Source organism: Bombina bombina, chromosome 5 (genome assembly GCF_027579735.1).
Source record: "Bombina bombina isolate aBomBom1 chromosome 5, aBomBom1.pri, whole genome shotgun sequence".
Taxonomy (NCBI): Eukaryota; Metazoa; Chordata; class Amphibia; order Anura; family Bombinatoridae; genus Bombina; species Bombina bombina.
Genome location: NC_069503.1, coordinates 291,805,487 through 291,826,769, shown reverse-complemented (window position 1 = coordinate 291,826,769; position 21,283 = coordinate 291,805,487). Strand labels below are relative to the sequence as shown.

General features: G+C 40.6%; 1 protein-coding gene across 2 annotated transcripts in view; it reads left to right on the top strand.

The window, feature by feature from the left end:
* CDK6 (cyclin dependent kinase 6) overlaps nucleotides 1-21,283 on the top strand; it is a 919,339-nt gene that overhangs the window by 466,601 nt on the left and 431,455 nt on the right. The window lies entirely within an intron of this gene.

The window sequence follows — 21,283 nt, the reverse complement described above, 5'->3', positions numbered from 1 at the left end:
TACCGTATACCACGGTTGTACCCTCTCCAGCACAAAGAAAACAAAGACATTGTATATATGTAAATAATCTCATTGTATTGAGTCTGCTTTATACCAAAAGCTTAAGATACAGTAAGGAGAAATTACTCTGCTTATCCTGAGAAATTATTTCCTTATTTCAACAATCTATTATTCTCATACGAATACATTGATTCAGTAACCCTAAATCTGGGGTAAATTCAGATTATCATTACTCACTGAAGTATTAGAATCCCATTTACTTATAGTGTGATTCAATCCTATTGGTGATACAAATTATACATTTCCTCGTTTCTGCAATTGTGTTCCATAAAAGGTATTGAGATCAAGTGCACCTTACATCGAGATCACGTCGATAGTGAGCCAACTGTACTCCTGTCTGCATTCTATATCATCCAAGATCCTCAAAACATTTGTAGTGTCTCTAATGTAACTAGGTAATGCTAGTACAAAGGGTTGTAGAATTTTATCCAACCAATCACATAGGGGCTCCAATAGTGAGCCAATACCAGATACAATGGGTCGGCCTTTGATATCACTCAAACTTTTATGGACCTTGGGCAGGTGATGGAAGACGGGGGTTAGCGGATGTTTAACATACAGGGCATCTGCTGTCTGCTGATCCAAAATGCCCAAAGCTATTCCGTTATCCAAAACCTGCCCAAGTTCGTACTGAAATTCAATCACAGGATTTCTTTTCAAAACAGAATAAACATTAGTGTCACTTAGTTGGCGTAAAGCCTCATTGACATAGTGTGTACGGTCCATGACCACCACACTGCCTCCCTTATCGGATTGGCGAATCACAATGGATTCATTATTTTTCAGTGAGGCAATAGCCTCATCCTCCTGTTTCAAGGGCCTTTCCCCTATTATGTATTGGGTAAAAGTCATTACTAGGTTTTAACTTAGGTAGTTGACCATTAGAGAATTCTGAAATTGTGTCTGATTTAGCCTCTAAGCTTTCCAGAGTAACCATACTACAGGCTTCTGTGAACCCTAGACATGTGTTACCAATATCAGAGGAATTTTTTCCTTTGATAGATAGATCCAGGGTTTTTTTAGAGAAGAAATGTTTTTTGAGGGTTAATTTCCTAACAAAACGGTTGACATCAATGATAGTTTGAAAGATGTCAAACTTTCTGTTAGGACAGAAACCCAGGCCATATTCAAGTACTTGCATTTCCACTTTGTTGAGAGTGTATGTAGATACATTAATTACATTACTTTGTTTCAATGTATGTTTGTTTTTTGATCCCTCAGTGTATAACGATGTGGCTGTGTCGATGGTTGTTTTGGGGGTTGTTGTTGTAATTTTTGCTTCTGTTTCCCCCCTCCTCCTCCTGTATGTTTCTGGGCCACATGAAAAACCTGAGGTGTTTTTTCTTTGTTAGAATTATCATTGCTATTTGTAGTGTTTCTCTCAGTAGTGCTATGGCCTTGCTGTGTGCCAGGACCCTGTTTTAGTTTTGAAGAATAAGCTTGGGAGTTTTTCTGTATAGCTCCCAAATTTGGCTGGTTAACACCACTGGTGCATGGATCAAGTGATGAGGGCCCTGTTTCATCAATATCATTAAATGATTCAAATTCAGAATCAATGCCTGAGCCCTCATCACATGATGTAGATGCCGCCTGTGATGATAGATCATCATCAGTCATCTCAGGGTCTGAAAAGGTCACCTTTTTCTTATGATTTTTAGACTTATTTTTCTTTTTCTTCGGTAATGTTGAATCAGATTCTTCCCCTGAAGTAATAGCCAGTTGTTCAGTAAAGGTGTTAGTGTCATTATTTCTATTGGAACCCAATTTCCTAGAGAAATTATTTCTGAACCTCTTCTGTTTCTGCCATATAAATACCTGTCCGTCCTTATAATCTTTTTGGTCACGTAAGAATTTGGAATGTTTGGTGTGAATAAGGTCAGTCAAACTGGGTGTGGCCTAACACATTTTGTGAGGTCCTGCTCACTTCATCAGAGTCATGTTGCAAACTTTTGGAAACAAGCAGTATTTCAGGAACCGAACAGTATTTCAGAAATGTAATCTATAACATTGGGGAGCGGAATGGTCAGGCATGAAAATACATTTTCTAAACTATCCTCTACTCACCAGCATTTCAGTATTCATTTAGAAAGAATTCAACCTGAAATATTCCAGTGAGATAAATCAGAATGAATGGGCTTGATTGAATCTCGCATCTTTAGTCATTGAAGTTTAGCAATATGGTGTTGTTTAAAATACTTTTGAATATAATACATTTTAAACTACAATTTTCAAAATGCATAGGAAGTTTTAGTGGCTAGTGCATAGCTTAGATTTCATGGTTTTCTTTTAATAAAAATACATACAGAAAGAGAAGCAGTCTGCCAAGAACGAACAACAGCTCAGCACCTTCTTCTATGGCCCGGTTACCATCTGGGAGTAGCTACTTTTAGCCCAATTGTGTTTTTCACAGAGGAGAACTTTCCTGAAGTATGTCAGTCTAATCCCGAACTAGTAAGGTCAGTCCAGTCCCAAAATACTAGGCAATTCTTCTCTGAACAAGGGAAATGGCAACTCCAGATAATTGTTTCGGTCCTTGTTTTAAAATTTCTAGGTTTAAATTATAGAACTGAACTGATAAAACCAAATGTCCATAAACCGGCTTCAATTTAGGTTGAATGTTACCCTCAAATACAGGTGTAATAGAAATTATTATAATATTGTAAAGTATTTCATTGCCCCAACTTGGCTACTTCATAATATTTTTTTCTATGGAGTACACTGCATAGAGATTTATTTTAACTATTACAAATGACTTGATTTTTAAGACGCTAAGCTGCCTTCCCAATCCATTAGGTACTGATATGTGAAAACGTTATTTTCTTCTTAAATGGAAAGAGTCCACAGCTGCATTCATTACTTTTGGGAAATAAGAACTTGCCCACGAGGAGGAGGCAAAGACACCCCAGCCAAAGGCTTAAATACTCCTCCCACTCCCCATATCCTCCGTTCATTCTTTGCCTTTCGTCCCAGGAGGTTGGCAGAGAAGTGTCAGAATTTGTAAGTTTTGTTTTTATCTTTTATGGAGGATAGTACTCTTCGGCATTAGACAAGAGTTTTAAAGTGAAGGTAAAGTCAACCGAATAATCCCTATAGAGTATGCACGTCTCATGAAAGAGCATGTACAATAAACACTGCTATTCGGGCTTAACGCATGCGCTTAATACTCGCGTGATGTTTCAAAAAGTGTGCTGAACAACATTCCACAGCGATCGCGGGCAATATAACTACAAAAGCTGGATACACAGGCACAATAATGCTGTTGCTCTCTCCAATATTATAGTATTCAATGAATGTAGTAATTCATTCAATACTATGTTTGAGTTACAATAACACAGAGTTTGGTGCATGCGCAGTTGAAAGCATTATCGTGAACCCGCTTTAGAGCGACATAGAGAGCGGGTGGGACTGCTCTAGATGTCAGACATGGAGAACAAGGAAGTAGGTTTGGGAGGAGTCGGCAGAGAAATGCTAGAAAATTTAAAATATATATATTTTACGAACAATAGCTGTAATCTAAAAACAAAGTTAGCGACTACATTAAGGTACTATTAATTATTGCAGTGCGGTCATCATTAACTGAAAAGTTTACCTTCACTTTAAATAGTCCTGTCAGTCTCTCAGTGAGGGCTTGGATGAAAGTTAGAATCCGGAGATGCAGGAAGAGTCTTTCTGCAAAACCATCCCGACTGATATTAACAGCTCCTCAAACAAACGGTGTTGTCGAACTTCGCTACGCTGCCTGCTTTCTTCTCTCAAGTCCATGGCGGAGGCGATGCCACTATTCGTCACACTTGAAAGGCCGTGTTCCTGTTCCACTGCGTATATTCCGGTAAGATGGTTTAATTTTACTTTATCATCAATGTACTGTAATGTGAATGTTTTCCCGAGAGGCCACAACACCTTGCGGGTCTAACTACATGAAATTAGGGTCTCAGTGAGTCTCTGTTAGTATCTTGAAATCAAGGGTTAATATCTCCTGAGGGGGGTTATTGAACAGGGGTGTTTATAATCATGTTTGTTATGTGATTCAACCTGCTTATGTGTGATGTTTATGGGCTCGTGGTTTGGAACTTTAAGGCCTTTGGAAATGACGCAGCCTTTTGGTTGGGAGGGCGCGGTTTTTGGACTGTACGGTTCACCTTGTGTTTGGGCGTGGTTACGTTCCATTTTCCATTTCCGCATTCCCGACCTTGTGGCGAAGGAAATTTTCTAGTCCACAGGGGTCTGGTCATAGGAGGTGGTGAGTGCCCCAGCCATTGGGGGTGTCAGGTGCCGTTTTTGTTTTTACTACTTTATTCCATACTTATATATCCTCTATCCAGTTATGGAGGATTCTGATGCTGAGACTGTGCTAATTTCATATTCAGTTACAGAGGATTCTGATACTGAGACTATTTTGATTTCAGATTCTATACCCGGTGACTAATCCAGATTGGCCACGTTGACACGTGTCAACCAGTTTTGTGCCGTATGCCATATGAGAGCGCTTAGTTGCAGCACGTTTTCGCTTCCACATAATGTTGGCATAATGTGCTTGTGTCCTATTGTCCCAGGCCTTCTGCCTTAGGGAGGGCCTCTACAGTTCCCCGCGGTTGTAACTGTCCCTGAGTTTTGTGCCTTTCGTTACAGGATTACGCGCCTTAGCGTGTTGCTCAGACATCTTTTTCAGTTATTGAATGACCCTATCGTTACCAGCTACAGGGATTTTCAGTCTGCTAATTCGAATGGTGCATCTAATTAGACATGTGGGGATGAGGTAATCTCCTGATTGTCATTTGTTTGAGATCTTTCCCAGTTTTGAAAGATAGGGCTCCGTTTAGCTGGTCCTGCGGGTAGGCCTGTGTCGTTTTGGGCGTTAACCTCTGGGTTGCCTTTTATTTTATTTGTATCAGATGGGATGTCTTTTATTTGTTTTTGGTTCCTTCAGGAACCTTCTGGGATTGATACTCTTCATTACTTCTTCGGAAGTTGTTTTGAACATGTTAGTCCTACAGGGAGTGCAGAATTATTAGGCAAGTTGTATTTTTGAGGATTAATTTTATTATTGAACAACAACCATGTTCTCAATGAACCCAAAAAACTCATTAATATCAAAGCTGAATAGTTTTGGAAGTAGTTTTTAGTTTGTTTTTAGTTATAGCTATTTCAGGGGGATATCTGTGTGTGCAGGTGACTATTATTGTGCATAATTATTAGGCAACTTAACAAAAAACAAATATATACCCATTTCAATTATTTATTTTTACCAGTGAAACCAATATAACATCTCAACATTCACAAATATACATTTCTGACATTCAAAAACAAAACAAAAACAAATCAGTGACCAATATAGCCACCTTTCTTTGTAAGGACACTCAAAAGCCTGCCATCCATGGATTCTGTCAGTGTTTTGATCTGTTCACCATCAACATTGCGTGCAGCAGCAACCAAAGCCTCCCAGACACTGTTCAGAGAGGTGTACTGTTTTCCCTCCTTGTAAATCTCACATTTGATGATGGACCACAGGTTCTCAATGGAGTTCAGATCAGGTGAACAAGGAGGCCATGTCATTAGATTTTCTTCTTTTATACCCTTTCTTGCCAGCCACGCTGTGGAGTACTTGGACGCGTGTGATGGAGCATTGTCCTGCATGAAAATCATGTTTTTCTTGAAGGATGCAGACTTCTTCCTGTACCACTGCTTGAAGAAGGTGTCTTCCAGAAACTGGCAGTAGGACTGGGAGTTGAGCTTGACTCCATCCTCAACCCGAAAAGGCCCCACAAGCTCATCTTTGATGATACCAGCCCAAACCAGTACTCCACCTCCACCTTGCTGGCGTCTGAGTCGGACTGGAGCTCTCTGCCCTTTACCAATCCAGCCACGGGCCCATCCATCTGGCCCATCAAGACTCACTCTCATTTCATCAGTCCATAAAACCTTAGAAAAATCAGTCTTGAGATATTTCTTGGCCCAGTCTTGACGTTTCAGCTTGTGTGTCTTGTTCAGTGGTGGTCGTCTTTCAGCCTTTCTTACCTTGGCCATGTCTCATGTATTGCACACCTTGTGCTTTTGGGCACTCCAGTGATGTTGCAGCTCTGAAATATGGCCAAACTGGTGGCAAGTGGCAACTTGGCAGCTGCACGCTTGACTTTTCTCAGTTCATGGGCAGTTATTTTGCGCCTTGGTTTTTCCACACGCTTCTTGCGACCCTGTTGACTATTTTGAATGAAACGCTTGATTGTTCGATGATCACGCTTCAGAAGCTTTGCAATTTTAAGAGTGCTGCATCCCTCTGCAAGATATCTCACTATTTTTTACTTTTCTGAGCCTGTCAAGTCCTTCTTTTGACCCATTTTGCCAAAGGAAAGGAAGTTGCCTAATAATTATGCACACCTGACATAGGGTGTTGATGTCATTAGACCACACCCCTTCTCATTACAGAGATGCACATCACCTAATATGCTTAATTGGTAGTAGGCTTTCGAGCCTATACAGCTTGGAGTAAGACAACATGCATAAAGAGGATGATGTGGTCAAAATACTCATTTGCCTAATAATTCTGCACTCCTTGTATGTTAAAAATGTCTGTTTTTTCCCCTGTGAGGGAGAATTTATGCAGCTTGCTGGTTAGGACACTAGGTGCAGATTGGTCCTGTCGGGTTTGTTCGATCTTGCGGCTGTTAAGACACGTGGTGCTGTTCTGCTTGGCTGGTTTGGTAGAAGCGCTTAGTGCTCAGGTTATCATTGTTTTTCATGTTCAACTAAGCATTTGAGAGGACCTGTGGGTCCGTGAAGCGGGAATGATTGTTTCAGTCTTTATAGCCTTCAGTCATAGATGGCCGGGCAGGGGTGTTTTTCCGCTGCGTCACTCAATCTGACATCTGATTTCACCAGAACCTAGAGTTTTCCTCCCCCATGTGGTGGAGGGTTGGAGGGCTTAACGCCCCTTACCACAGTTGAGTGGTCTTCATTTTTAGGCCTCTGGATTTGTCCTTTTGGGTTTGATCCAACAGCTTGTACAAGATAGCTGTCTAGCATGCGGAAGGTTTGCCTTTTGAAACCAGTTGCAGCTCTTGGCACCTTGCAGGTGTCCGTGCAAGCTATTTATAGTGTATCTAGATGCAGCTCTTACTCTTTGACGTGTACTGTCTGTCTGAGTTATAAGTGACCCCATTGTTTCCAGGTGAGCTGGATCTCCTTTTAGGGATCTGTGTTTCCAGGTGATGGTTGTTCCCTGTGGGGACTTTGTTTAGCTCAGAGTTTCCGGAGCTCAGTTGGCTTAGTGCCTTTAATTTCTCTTCCTTGTGTCCTCTGCTTGTGCGGAGGTGACAGGGAGACTAGTCCTGCTAGTAGGATTTTTTTGATCTCGAGGTATCCCTTAATTTTCCTGAGGCTTTGAGAAGTATCTTCATATGACTTCTAGCCTTGCTCTTTGGAGCGTTTAAATTTAGCTAGGGGTGGTTCCTTCCTTTGGTTGGGGCTTTCGAGTTCTTCTCGCTATCCGGATTCTCTGGATATTCATCTATATCCCTTGTGTCTGGCTTTTTGGTCAGTTGGGGTGTTTAGTTCTAGGGTAAGGTTTGCCTGAAATCTTAGGTGCCTGGACCTGTTTTTCTCCCTAAAACTTTGGGTTGCTGCAGCTACGCTTGGCTTTTTTCCTGACCCAGTCTAGGGTAGTTTTGGAATCTTGGATCTCAGGGCTGGTCGGGGTGTTCCACGGTAGTGGGAACTTGGGCTATGTCCTTCGTCCATTTTCCAAACCTGGTCATGGTTGGCCAGGTTTTCAGAGTATTTTTTACTCTTTGCCACCATCATTTAGTGGTTAGCTGTGTGGCTTGCGCCTCAAGGGTTGTTGGTTCATACCCAGCTGCTGGCGCTGGATGTCCAATTTCTGAGCACCTTAGGGTTGCATTACCCCGGTCAGTTTGCCAGTGTACCCATGAATCCCCTGCTTTGCAGGCGAATGGGTTGGCTGTGCCTCTGCTTGGCAAGCTACTTGTAGGGGGGTCCTTTTCTATGACTGTTGTGTTGGGGATTTATCTTCCCATTAGTCTGTGGCTTCGGGCCTTGAAGACAGTTGTTGCCCTTCCGGCCTCATCCCTTTTCTTTCGGGATATTCTCCTCCCTATGGAGATGGATTCCTTCCTTGGGGCTTCTCTTAGTCGGGAGGTAGAAAGGTGGGATTGGTTTCCCCTGGGGTCTTGCTGGCTCCAAGTCAGACTTGCTGGGCCTATGGTTTAATAGATCCTTAGGTCTATGGCCTTGTCTGTTTTCAGAGTCAGGTTTTGCTTGTACTCTGTGGGGATGGCTGTGCTATTTTTACGCTCGTTCCTGTACCAGTTTCGGGATTCTTTTGTTCCCTTGTCTTGAATCCCTGAGGCTGGGTTGATCCAGCTGGGTGTGGTTCTGCAGGTCAGGATGACTGAGCGGTCTAAGACGCTGCGTTCGGATTGCAGTCTCCTTTGGATGTGTGAGCTTGTTGAGTCTATCCTGTTAGCTCAGTCTGCTAGGATATAGATTTCCGTTCACCTTGCTCCATTGATTTTAGAAGTGGGTTTAATCTTCCTTCGGGTTCTGAGGGTATTCTCTCCTTCTCGGGGGCCTCGATGGAGGCTTTGTATTCCCCTTTTTAGGTACCTGTGGGTAGGTCTGGCAGCTTAGATTGCCTGAAGCGTGTCTGGGGGTTGCTTTTGCGGTCTGTTTCTTGCTTGACTGCCTCTTATTCCTCGCAAGCACCCTCTGTGTCATCCTGTTATGGACTCTGTGTTTTCACACTTGGGTTTTTTTCTATTACACACTTTTCATGGTCGAATACTTTGGTATTCTATGTTCAGACGCTTGGGAGGACTTTGCCTCTTCAGTTGCATTCTATGCTTGCAGGATGTTGGAGAGATGTCTGTTCTGTCTCTGTGCCCGGTCTTATCCCGGGTTTCACTTGTATAGGCGTGGCCTCCTTTCCCTGTTTGGGTCCATTTCCGTCTCTGTGAGCTGGGCCCACTCTTGGAGGTGTTCTTTTTTTGTATTAAGGGACCTTTCAGTTCCTTGGTTCTCCTTTGCCTCGTCCCCTTGGGGGTTTTGGCTGGTATCCCCTTCATTTGTGAGGGATAAGAGGTGGGGGACCGTCTGTTGGGTGACAGTGTCTCTTGGTGGACTGTTGGCTCAGTCGAGTCCGTCTTGCGGTCTCTAGTTTGGCTCTGGACTAGCTGCTAGTCACTGTTCTTGGGGCTTTTTCTCTAAAAAAAAAAAATGTTCTCGGCTTTGGACAAAGCAAGATTTTTTATTGTGGAGAGGTTCAGGCCTGGTGCCTTCAGTTTGGGCCACCTATTGTACCCTCCCGTCTTGGCATTCAGTGTCCTCTATACCTTGGGTATTGTTTTCCCAAAAGTAATGAATGCAGCTGTGGACTCTTTTCATTTAAGAAGAAAACTCCCCACCCGTAATTTTATGTGGGGGGTCCTTATATTCTTCTGGCACCTTTTCAACCTGATATTTCTTCTACTTTTCCTTGTTCCTCGGGAGAATGACTTGGGGATGAGGGGAGTGGGAGGAGTATTTAAGCCTTTTACTGGGGTGTCTTTGCCTCCTCCTGGTGGGCAGGTTCTTATTTCCCAAAAGTAATGAATGCAGCTGTGAACTCTTTCCATCAGAAGAAAAGGAAATTATCAAGTAAGTATAATTTATGTTTTTCCACTACTGTGATTCTTGACTTTCTCTTCTATGACGTGCTAAAAATTATCTGTGTAATACACCTACAATAAGCTACAGCATATTGGCATATGGGTCATTCCTGGGATTCAGTAATATTTCAGTCCCCCAGAGTTTTTAAAGTGGTGGTTCACCAAAATGAAATGTTAAAAGCTTTTTAAAATACCTTGGTATGTCCGTTACAATGAATAAAATATACAGGTGTACCCCGCTCATACAGCGGGTTAGGGACCGGAGCCCCGCTGTAAAGTGAAAACCGTCTTAAAGTGAAACAAGGCAGTTTTAGCTTTCTTTTCAGTGTTTAAAATCCTGAAAACATGTTTGAACTAACATATATTAGGGGTGCAATAGTGCTATGTTTAGTTTAACACTAGCACAGCAAGTATTCAATTAGTATTCAATAAATACTGTACCTGTAAAATTGTTACAATTACTGTAGTAAAATTTAGACTATAGCACTGAGACACAGATTGCGCTATAAACAGAGTGAACTAAGCATAACAAAATGGTGCCATTCACTTTTCTAGCAATCTCACGATGATTATAGCACTGTTTCAAAATCCTTGGAGGTTGAACTTCAGCTCCACAAAGCGCTGTATTAGCGAATCGCTGTTAAGTGAAGCGCTGTAAAGTGAGGTATACCTGTATTGCATTCAAATAACTATTATAATAAAGAATGTCTTATTTCTACCTTACACCAAGCATTTTGCCATGTCCCTGGGGCACTTCACTGAATTTATACTTAGAAAATAATTAATAAAATGTGCAAAGCATCAATCATTTTTGGCAACAATGTAAGTATTTATTTGGCTTTCTTGTGAAAAATAATTTTAAAAATAAATGCAGGATATTTTATAAAACCCAGGCTGTAAAGTTATGTCCATATGTCTGGACTAAACCTCGTCACACCAATCATTCTCCATCCATAATAATTAAAACTCCACCCATGTGACATCATTAACCGGAAGTGACATCATTCAGCTCCCTTGTACAGTGTGGTTCAGAAGAAGGAAAGCAATATTATACTTTTTATTAATATATTTGAGGCATATTATAGACAGGGATGGTATTGTCAAGCTTAACCACTCAACCCCATCACATAAAATTAAGATGAAAAAAGTATCACTTTTAAGATTTTTATTTTAATTAATAAATATATAAAAAATAATAGCCTAGATTACGAGTTTTGCTTTAGAGGCTGTGTAGTGCTTACGAGCAGTTTATGCTCACCGCTCACTTGCAGACAGCTTTGGTATTATGGGTTTTTACAAACCCGGCGTTAACCGCAAAAAAGTAAGCGTAGAGCAAAATTTAGCTCCACATCTCACCTCAATACCAGAGCTGCTTACGTTAGCGGTGAGCTGGATAAACGTGCTCGTGCACGATTTACCCATAGGAATCAATGGGGGAGAGCCGGCTGAAAAAAACCTAACACCTGCAAAAAAGCAGCGTAAAGCTCCTAACGCAGCCGCATTGATTCCTATGTGGAAAATAAATTTATGTCTACACCTAACACCCTAACATGAACCCCGAGTCTAAACACCCCTAATAGTATACTTATTAACCCCTAATCTGCCGCCCCGACATCGCCGATACCTGCATTATATTATTAACCCCTAATCTGCCGCCAACAATCTTGCCTCAACCTAACTACATTTATTAACCCCTAATCTGCCGCCCCCAACATCACCACCACTATAATAAACATATTAACCCCTAAACCTAACCCTAACAAATATAATTTAAATAAATCTAAATAAAATTACTACAATTTACTAAATAATTCCTATTTAAAACTAAATACTCACCTGTAAAATAAACCCTAAGCTAGCTACAATATAACTAATAGTTACATTGTAGCTAGCTTAGGGTTTATTTTTATTTTACAGGCAACTTTGTATTTATTTTAACTAGGTACAATTGTTATTAAATAGTTATTAACTATTTAATAATTATCTAGCTAAAATAAATACAAATTTACCTGTAAAATAAAACCTAACCTAAGTTACAATTACACCTAACACTACACTATAATTAAATTAATTACCTAAATTAAATACAATTAATTACAATTGAATAAAATTATCTAGTACAAAAACCCCCCACTAAATTATAGAAAATAATAAAGAAATTATAAGATTTTGAAACTAATTACACCTAATCTAATTCCCCTAACAAAATAAAAAAGCCCCCCCCCCCCAAAATGAAAAAAAGCCCTACCCTACACTAAATTACAAATAGCCCTTAAAAGGGCCTTTTGCGGGGCATTGCCCCAAAGTAATCAGCTCTTTTACCTGAAAAAAAAATTACAATCCCCTCCCAACATTAAAACCCACCACCCACACAACCTACCCTACTCTAAAACCCACCCCCAATACCCCTCTTTAAAAAACCTAACACTAACCCCTTGAAGATCACCTTACCGGGAGACGTCTTCACCCAACCGGGCAGAAGTGGTCCTCCAGACGGGTAGAAGTCTTCATCCAACCAGGCAGAAGTGGTCCTCCAGATGGGCAGAAGTCTTCATCCAGTCGGCATCTTCTATCTTCATCCATCCGGCGCGGAGCGTGTCCATCTTCAAGACATCCGACGCGGAGCATCCTCTTCTTTCCACGGTCGACGACTGAATGAAAGTTCCTTTAAATGACGTCATCCAAGATGGCGTCCCTTCACTTCCGATTGGCTGATAGAATTCTATCAGCCAATCGGAATTAAGGTAGAAAAAATTCTATTGGCTGATGCAATCAGCCAATAGGATTGAACTGGCATTCTATTGGCTGATTGGAACAGCCAATAGAATGCCAGCTCAATCCTATTGGCTGATTTGATCAGCCAATAGGATTTAACTGCAATCCTATTGGCTGATTGCATCAGCCAATAGGATTTTTTTCTACCTTAATTCCGATTAGCTGATATAATTCTATCAGCCAATCAGAATGAAAGGGACGCCATCTTGGATGACGTCATTTAAAGGAAATAAGAAAATAAATGTGTTCAGAGCGCCTCAAATGGGCTAGGTGTTGTACAATGTGTAGAGTGTGTATTTAGAAATATTTTAATTGTAAATCTAGTACTTTACACAAGAATAAAACATGCCACGGTGGGTACAGTGGTAATAAATGACAATAAAAACAATAAGATGTGGATCCACTCTTGTACAAATTAAATATTGAATATATCTATATAAAAACACTGAATATAAAATGATACAGAGGCAATAATAATGGTAGCCCCAATAAAAATATGAGAAAGTTTAAATTCCAAACAATGTCTGAAAGAAATCAATCCAATGTGTGGATTAATAAAATGCAGTAAATCAAATGAATGGGTTGCTGATATCGACTAGGAGGAGGATACCGTAAGAGATATTATGTACCAGTGTTTGTGGTGATAATGTGTATAAAAAGGGAGTGAAAAATTATCCTTAGTTATTGCAAATATAAAGAAAACAGACAGTATCAACTTGCTTATTCAAAATTGAAAAAATTACATAGGAAAAAAAATGAAAAAATGCTGCTCAAAAAATGAAAAAAGAGAACAAAGTCAGTGATAAAAAAAAAAGGAAAAAAGGGAACAAAGTCAGTGATTGTAATCCAAGAAACAAAATCCTAAAAAAAGGCTAAATGTGAAGGTCCAAATAAAAGTCAAAAGTTAATAATGTGTAGAAAATGAAACCTTATTTTCCTCGTGGTGAGAGTCCGTCTGAGGTTCCTGATGGTGAGAATAAAGTCAACGGTCTTTTAGGTCAAACCCAATTAATGGGCTAGTGTTCCTGTTCCTGTTGGTGAGAACCTTTGGTGGTTGGGAGAAACTCCAATCCAAAAAAATTTTCTTTTTAAATCATAAATTAAACCTAAAAGCAAATAAAAACAACAATAGTGTAGATGGTACTAAAAACTTATATAAAATCAGAATAGTGCTTACCAGCTGTGGTCAACGTTTTTCGGCCTTCTCTAGGCCTTTCTCAAGACTCATGACATCATTTAAAGGAACCTTCATTCAGTCGTCGGCCGTGGAAAGAAGAGGATGCTCCGCGTTGGATGTCTTGAAGATGGACCCGCGCCGGATGGATGAAGATAGAAGATGCCGTCTGGATGAAGACTTCTGCCCGTCTGGAGGACCACTTCTGCCCGGTTGGATGAAGACTTCTCCCGGCTTCGTTGAGGACTTCGGCCCGGTTGGGTGAAGACGTCTCCCGGTACGGGGATCTTCAGGGGGTTAGTGTTAGTTTTTTTTAAGGGTGGATTGGGTGGGTTTTAGAGTAGGGTTGGTTGTGTGGGTGGTGGGTTTTAATGTTGGGGGGGAATTGTACTTTTTTTTTTTTTTACAGGTAAAAGAGCTGATTACTTTGGGGCAATGCCCCGCAAAAGACCCTTTTAAGGGCTATTTGTAATTTAGTGTAGGGTAGGGCTTTTTTTCATTTTGGGGGGGCTTTTTTTATTTTGTTAGGGGGATTAGATTAGGTGTAATTAGTTTAAAAATCTTTTAATTTGTTTATTATTTTCTGTAATTTAGTGGGGGGGGTTTCTTACTTTAGATAATTTTATTTAATTGTATTTAATTTAGTTAATTTATTTAATTATAGTGTAGTGTTAGGTGTAATTGTAACTTAGGTTTTATTTTACAGGTAAATTTGTCTTTATTTTAGCTAGGTAGCTATTAAATAGTTAATAACTATTTAGTAACTATTCTACCTAGTTAAAATAAATACAAAGTTGCCTGTAAAATAAAAATAAACCCTAAGCTAGATACAATGTAACTATTAGTTATATTGTAGCTAGCTTAGGGTTTATTTTATAGGTATTTAGTTTTAAATAAGAATTATTTAGTTAATTGTAGTAATTTTATTTAGATTTATTGTAATTATATTTAAATTAGGGGGTGTTAGGGTTAGGCTTAGGTTTAAGGGTTAATAAATTTAATATAGTGGCGCCGAAGTTGGGGGCGGCAGATTAGGGGTTAATAAATGTAGGTAGGTGGAGGCGATGTTAGGGACTTCAGATTTTTAATAATATTTAACTAGTGTTTGCGATGCAGGAGTGCGGCGGTTTAGGGGTTAATATATTTATTATAGTGGCGACGATGTCCGTTTCGGCAGATTAGGGGTTAAAATATTTATTTTAGTGTTTACGATGTGTGGGAGGGGGTTCGGTTTAGGGGTTATTAGATAGTTTATGGGTGTTCGTGTACTTTTTAGCACTTTAGTTAAAGGGACAGTCAACACCAGAATTTTTGTTGTTTTAAAAGATAGTTTTGCACAACCACAACCGTTATATTAATATATTTTTTACCTCTGTGATTACCTTGTATCTAAGCATCTTCTGACAGCCCCCTGATCACATGACATTTTATTTATTATCTATTGACTTTCATTTTAGCCAATTAGTGCAGTGTCTGCCACAATTCACAGGCGTGCTCACAATGTTATCTATATGGCTTACAGGAACTAGCTCTCCCCTGTTGTGAAAAGCAAATACAAAAGCATGTGATTAGAGGCGGCCTTCAAGGGCTTAGAGATTATCATATGAGCCTTCCTAGGTTTAGCTTTCAACTAAGAATACCAAGAGATCAATGCAAAATTGGGGATAAAAGTAAATTGGAAAGTTGTTTAAAATTACATGCCCTATTTGAAACATGAAAGTTTTTTTTGGACTTGACTGTCCCTTTAAGAGTTTTATGCTACGGCGTTGTAGTGTAAAACTCTTAACTACTGACTTTTAAATGCGGTACCAGGCTTGACAGGAGAGGGTCTACCGCTCACTTTTGGTCAGACACGTAATACCGGCGCTATGCAAGTCCCATTGAAAATATAGGATACACAATTGACGTAAGTGGATTTGTATTTCCGAGTCTGGCCAAAAAAGTGAGCGGTACACCTGTACCTGCAAGACTCGTAATACCAGCGGGCGTTAAAAAGCAGCGTTGGGACCAGCCAACGCTGCTTTTTAACCCTAACGCACAACTCGTAATCTAGGCCATAGTTATTTCATTGCTGCCATGTAGTCTTCCAAATTACACCTCATGAGAAGCAGCAGCCATTTTGAGCAAAAAAAACACAACCCTGTCACACTCAACCCCGTCACATATGCTATTGTTTTGGGGTTTTAAACTTGTGACAGGGTTGAGTTATTAACCACATTTATAAATAAATTAATTTAAAACATATGAAATGGTCATGGTTTCAGTAAATATATACTTACTAAAATCATGACAACTCATGAAGCACCTGCTCAATATCAAACAGCAATACGCCTAGTATCATGAGCTAAAAAAACATGGCAATGGATGAGTCATTAATCCACATCGAATTTTGAGAGAACTATGTCTGTAGATACGCATCAGAGATCAAAGCTGTTCACTTTGGGGCCTCACACAAGCAGGCCACTCTACATACTGGGGTAATGCATGTAGGGCAACAGGAGCCCATATGCTTCACCACAGTCTCCCCTTACAGATACAAAGGTCCTCCTGCTATGTGGAAATATCTTGATCCAGTGCTAGACTACCTTCGGTCTTTAGTGATAGACCTTGCACACAATATAAACAGAAAGGAAACCTTCTGCTTTTTACTACAGAAATCCACAAACCTGGATTTAAAGCTGGCACATGGAACTATTTTAAGTCAAGCCATGGGAAAGGGGCCCTTTATGGTGTGGGAGGAGCATTAAAGAGAACAGCAGACAAGTTGGTGGCTAAAGGCCATGACATCCAAGATGCAAAGCAGCTGTATAAACTCCTCAGACACACAAACAATTCAGTGGAACTGTTTTTTGTGGAAGGTGCTGATGTTGAACGTGCAGTAGAGATGACGCACAAGCCTATAAAAGCATTGCCCACTTCAACTAGAATACACCAGATCATCACCCTTGCTCCAGACAGGGACGTGCAGTCATAGGAGGCAGGGGAGACAGTGCCTCCCCTGCCATATGGGGCCAAAGTTTAATTAAATTTAAATACATTTAAAATAAAAAATTGTCCAAAAATAAATAAATTTCACAATCCCCCCCATGTAACGCTATGGAGAAGCAGAGTACAGGATCGCTTCTTTCCATTGTGCTACATGGGTAATAGGAATAGCCATGCTGAAGCGCCACCTATTTGTTGTCTATATATAAGCACTTAAAATTGGGAGCAATAGGAGGCAACCCTCTTGATGCCTCCTAGCGAGGGAGCCAATCAGAGATGGTCATGTTCTCTTGGTGATTGACAGCACCAGGAGAACATGACCGGCGTTGATTAACTCCCTGTGCATGCTCAAGGGAGCCGCATAGATGGCTCGTTACTGGCGGGAAGACAGACTTCTGCCACTTGTCACCTGGAGCTAAAGAATTTCTAGCTGTGATCGGAACCATCGGAACATCAGCTGCTGCCCTGCTGAGTCTACATTTGATTTTGGACATCATCACAGAGCGTGGACTGTACGGTAAATAACTCTGAGAGTCTCAGTGATCATTAGGACTAGGAGAATTAGCTTTAGCGCCAAGCTCAAAACCTACTCATCTTCTTCAGCTCCCCTTTTTCCAATTGATAGATTGCGCACTGTTTTATTAAAAAATTCTTAATGCACAATATATCAGTTGGAAATGGAGTAGAGGAGCAGATAAATAGGTTTTGCTTTCAAGTTCATATAGTTCAGCTTCCACCCACCCCCGGCTATAAGTGATTATTTGTAGTGTTCTGGAATCTGGATTTATTGGGATTGGCTGGGAACAATTATCAGGATCAGGATAATGACCGTTACTAGGGCAGGTAGACTGGGCAGTGGCCCAGGGCGCAATAGGGAGCAGTGGGAAGCAGCAAGCACTTTGACATATTTTTTTTTTTATTGTATTAAAGTAAAGTGTTGCGTCTTCAAGAGCGCTAAAGTTAGACAGAGGCAGTGCAACAGCCTCTTTATTGGGTTTCTACAGCGAGGAATCTAAACCGGAAATACTTTTGTTTGTCCGAATTGCCGGGTCTGACTGTCACTAGTGAATGTAGATTAGAGCAAGAGAGCTAACTAGCCTAACTTTTAATTGGGTCGGAGGCAGACATTGACAGCTGACAGGCAGTTAGTGCGGGAGGAAGTAGATTCTATTTTCCCGTGCCTACACACTAGTCTGTCTCTGTCAGTGTGAGTGGCATTGTTGGTGGCTGCAGAGCTTAGATACTGGTCCCAGCAGTCATCCTCAAAACAAAGTACTGTGCACCTGCACCAGCTTTATTCTCTGCCAGAACCACCACAGATCTGCGCATCAGAGAGTGGTAATTTAACTTCCCTACCACCCTCTGTCTCACAGGTTGCCCCCAGCTGTCATTGATCACCTGCTGTGAGTGACCTGACCAAAACCGGACTGTGGACACTGTTTAACAAAATACTACTTACTTAGTCTTAGTGCAGAGCAGACAGTGACTCCATTGGGAGTAGGTGAGCTGATATGTCATGTTGTAAGCTGATTTTGTTCTACAAAGAAAGACCTAAACTGTTCATGTTTTTTTTTTTTAATTTGTTTATTGAACAATGCTCTGGGAATTACCACAAAATACAGAAAATAAGAAGATATAGCAAAAAAACATTCAACAAATGTCGAAATATTGTTATTACAATATCCAACCACATATATGTATATATAGTCCCTCCACCCCAGTCATTCTCTTTGCCTGTGTTATACTAGGAAGAGGTAAAGTGAGGTGTTAGTTTTAGTTTCTTCAATCAAGAATTTTTTATTTTTAAATGGTACCGGTGTGTACTATTTTCCTCAGGGGGATATGGAAGAAGTTTTCTGCCCTGAGGTTGATGATCTTAGCAGAAGTAACTAAGATCCATGTTGGTTCCCACAGAGTGCTGAAAGTAGTGTAAGAGAAATCTTCAATGTGGAGAACAGCTGCATGCTACAAGCATTGAGGTATGTTCATTCTTTTTATTTCTGAGGAGACCTGTTATATCAGAATGGCTGATATAACTAAAGGAGGGGGTAAAAGTAGACCTGTTTTAAAAAGGGGTTTACTTTAAATCCTGTGTTTAATGTTTTTCATTGACATAATTTGGGTGTTTGAAAAAGGGACACTGGGAGAGGCAGCTCATTATCTTTATTTTGTTTTATGACAAATATGAGTAGGGCTGCAGCATTACAATGCTTTTTCTAGGGGGACCACATGGGGTTATTTCCTAACCGCTTCCTTTGCGGTGTTACGGATTAGTTTGTTGATCGTCCTTGATGGGCAGGGCCTATTTTCGCACGCTCCGACGCGCAGTATATTCTGACTGAGAAGGCAGCAGGCATGAGCCTGCTCCGGTTGGGCCTAAACTTATGTTCTGATGACCGGATCGTGGTAGAGTCGTTTTTCAGTACCTTGAGGGCAGGTAGGCGACACAGCAGAGCTGTGGCGAGGTGCAGGGGTCATTTTGTCAAACTAATTGTATTTTATGCTATAAATGTTAATTTAGCCTATTGCTCTTAAGGTGCAATAATTTTTGGCCACATTAAACGTGTTTCTAATCGGATTGCATTATTTAGCTTTTTAAAGCAGTTTTGGAAAAATTGTACACTTTTTTATTTTTTAAAGGCGCAGTACATTTTTTGAAAAAATTGTTGAAAGTGTTTAACAACTTTTGAGATTATTGCTAGTCTGTTCAACATGTCTGACATTGAGGATACTAATTGCTCTATGTGTTTAGAAGCCATTGTGGAACCCCCCCTTACGTTGTGTACCTCTTGTACTGAAAGGGCCTTACAATGTAAAGAGCATATTTTAAGTAAAGAAAGTGTGCCTAAGGATGATTCTCAGTATGAAGAGAATCAGGATATGCCATCCAATTCTCCCCAAGTGTCACAACCTTTAACGCCCACACAAGTGACGAAAAGGAATTCTAGTGCGTCTAATACTTTTACTCTGCAGGAGATGGCTGCAGTTATGTCAACTACCCTTACAGAGGTATTATCCAAATTACCAGTGTTACAGGTTAAACGCAGTAGGTCAGGTATTAATGTAAATACTGAATCCTCTGATGCTTTATTAGCTATTTCCGATGTACCCTGACAGTGCTCTGAGTTGGGGGTTAGGGAATTGCTGTCTGAGGGTGAACTTTCAGACCCAGGAAATATGTTGCCTCAGACAGATTCTGACGTTATGTCTTTTAAATTTAAGCTTGAACACCTACGTCTGTTACTTAGGGAGATTTTAGCGACTCTGTATGATTGTGACCCTATTGTGATACCACCAGAGAAATTGTGTAAGATGGACAAATATCTAGAGGTGGCTACTTACACTGATGTTTTTCCGGTTCCTAAAATAATTTCGGAAATTGTAAAAAAGGAATGGGATAGACCAGGTATACCGTTCTCTCCTCCTCCTACTTTTAAGAAAATGTTTCCCATATCAGACACCATTCGGGACTTGTGGCAAACGGTCCCTAAGATGGAGGGAGCCATATCTACCCTGGCTAAGCGTACAACTATACCTATTGAGGACAGTTGTGCTTTCAAAGACCCTATGGATAAAAAAATTAGAGGGTCTTCTAAAGAAATTATTTATTCATCAAGGTTTCCTTTTACAACCTACGGCTTGCATTGTTCCAGTTACTACTGCGGCAGCTTTTTGGTTTAAGGCCCTAGAAGAGTCTCTGAAGGTTGAGACTCCATTAGATGACATTCTGGATAGAATTAAAGCTCTCAAGCTACCTAATTCTTTTATTAATGATGCCGCTTTTCAAATTGCTAAATTAGCAGCGAAAAATGCAGGATTTGCCATTCTAGCGCTTAGAGCGTTATGGCTCAAATCTTGGTCTGCTGATGTGTCATCAAAATCTAAGCTTTTGGCTATTCCTTTTAAAGGTAAGACCCTATTCAGGCCTGAATTGAAGGAGATCATTTCTGACATTACTAGAGGTAAAGGCCATGCCCTACCTCAGGATAAGTCTGTTAAAATGAGGGGTAAACAGAATAATTTTCGTTCCTTTCGAAACTATAAAGGAGGACCCTCTGCTTCTTCTTCCTCCACAAAGCAGGAAGGGAATTTTGCTCAATCTAAGTCAGTCTGGAGACCCAACCAGACTTGGAATAAAGGTAAACAATCCAAGAAGCCCGCTGCTGCTTTCAAGACAGTATGAAGGGGTGGCCCCCGATCCGGGACCGAATCTGTTGGGGGCAGACTTTCTCTCTTTGCTCAGGCTTGGGCAAGAGATGTTCAGGACTCCTGGGCACTGGAAATAGTGAACCACGGGTATCAACTGGAATTCAAGGATTTTCTCCCAAGGGGGAGATTTCATCTTTCACGATTATCTGTAGACCAGATAAAAAGAGAGGCGTTCTTACGCTATGTAAAAGACCTCTATACCATGGGAGTAATTTGTCCTGTTCCTAAGCCGGAACAGGGACAGGGGTTTTACTCAAATCTTTTTGTGGTTCCCAAAAAAGAAGGAACTTTCAGACCCATTTTAGATCTCAAGTGTCTAAACAAATTTCCCATCGTTCAAAATGGAGACTATACGAACAATCTTACCAATGATCCAGGAGGGTCAATATATGACTACCGTGGACTTGAAGGATGCATACCT